Raw genomic sequence first — 1,967 nt, 5'->3', positions numbered from 1 at the left:
CACCGCTCCAGACAGCGCCGGGGATTCTGCACCCCAGATGGAGAGATTGGAGGTGTCTTCTCTGGCCACTGCCGTCAGGGCACCGGGGTGATCGGTAAAGCAGCGACTGGAGCGTGCTCTGGAAAGCCCAAAGAAGGGCTAATTCAATGGAGAGACAGACTTGTATGTCAAGTCTCCTGCTTTAATCAGATTTGCCGGGGCTGCAGGGCAGCGCAGGGAGTGATCTGCGTAAAACTTACAGGCACTGAGATGATGGAGAAGTTTTAAATCCTGACCGCTTCCAGGGGTGAGGTGGCCAAGGGAAGGCGGAGAGATCGGGAATGGGCACAGAGGTTGAGACCCCGTGGATAAACATCACCAGCCCTGCGTGTTTTCTGTGCCCACCGCAGGTGCAACGCGATTTCCCCTCCCCAAACCCATCAGAGCAGTTTGTAAGTGAAATCTTGGTCGGGTGATGTGCGTCTGTGAAACGCCTTGCCAAACAGCACAGGGATGGGAGTTCATCAGGTAAATAGGTAAGGAAAAAACCTGACTGCCACCCCATCGAGCTGCATTTGGAAGACCCAAAATGATGACATTCTGGGAGAGTTGGGGGGGTTCAGCCTGGAGAAGAGAAGGCGAAAAAGGGGAGACCTCAGAGCCCCTTCCAGTGCCTAAAGGGGCTCCGGGAGAGCTGGGGGGGGACTCTGGATCAGGGAGGGGAGTCTTGGGATGAGAGGGGACAGTTTGACACTGAAAGAGGGGAGATGGAGATGAGATATTGGGAAGAAATTCTCTCCTGTGCGGGTGGTGATCCCCTGGGGCAGGTTGCCCCGAGAAGCTGTGGCTGCCCCATCCCTGGAGGTGTTCAAGGCCAGGTTGGACGGGGCTTGGAGCAACCTGGGCTGGGGGGAGGTGGCCCTGCCCAGGGCAGGGGGTGGCACTGGGTGGTCTTCAAGGTCCCTTCCAACTCAAAGCACTCTATGATAAGGGGGGATGCTGATAAATCAGAGCCTCAGTGGTCCTCACCACAGGCTTTGGGCATCATCATCATGGCTGGGAGTGGGGACCATCCCAGCAGAGGTGGACGAAAGATGAGGACATATGATGCAATGTGCCTTGTGCGTGATTTAACGAGCCTGCAAAGGGCAGTGAGTGTGCTGTGAGTTGGCATTTTGGGTGCTCCCTGGGACAGAGGGGGCTGTTTGGGGAGCGCGGGGTGTCGACAGTGCTCGGTATAGCCCTGGTCCCCTCCGGCACGCGCAGGGGCAGGCAGAGGGAGAAGACTTTGTGTAGGAGGGCAGAGGCCACCGTGGGGAACTGGCAGTGCCAGAGGGCTCAGGTAGGACGTGCCGCCGAGTCGTGATTGCTCCGGGGCTGTCGCCACGTCCCTTTGGGACGAAGGGTTTGCCGCATCCTCAGCAGCCGCTTGCTGGGAGGGAATTAAACCCGGCAGCAGCTTAGCAGGGTTGGGGATGCTTTTCCCAAGGGGCCGCCGGCGCGGTGCAGCGGAGCTGGGCACGGCGCTGAGCCGTGCTGTGGGGAACGGCGGGCTTGCCCCTGCCTGCCTGCCGGCAGCTCCCGTCGGGCAGGGCTCGGCGCCTCGCGTTTGCCCAATAACCCCCAGACTTTGCCCTGCCCGGGTCCGCGCCAACGCCGACGAGCCCCACGTGGGGATGGGGCTGTGTCATCCCTCGAACCCTCCTCATCCCAAAGTGGTGCCGGGGCACAGGCGGCGAGCGGGGCCGCGATGGGGATGTCGCTGGGTGCATTTCTCCTCTCCTCTGCGGGTTTGCGTGCGTGCCTTTTCCTGCAAGCGGCTGGAGCTGGTGGGTGTTCTGGGAACGCTGGTTTATTCTGGCCCTTGACCCTGTGAACGAGGCTGACGCTGGAGTTAAACAAGCAGACGTGAAGCAGTGGAGCATCGGGGCGGACGGCCGCGCTGGAGGGTGAGGGTGTTTATGGAGAAAGCACGCAGCAGCGTATCC

The sequence above is a fragment of the Charadrius vociferus genome, unplaced genomic scaffold, assembly GCF_000708025.1.
Source record: "Charadrius vociferus isolate BGI_N301 unplaced genomic scaffold, ASM70802v2 scaffold663, whole genome shotgun sequence".
Taxonomy (NCBI): Eukaryota; Metazoa; Chordata; class Aves; order Charadriiformes; family Charadriidae; genus Charadrius; species Charadrius vociferus.
This window is presented reverse-complemented; position numbering follows the sequence as displayed.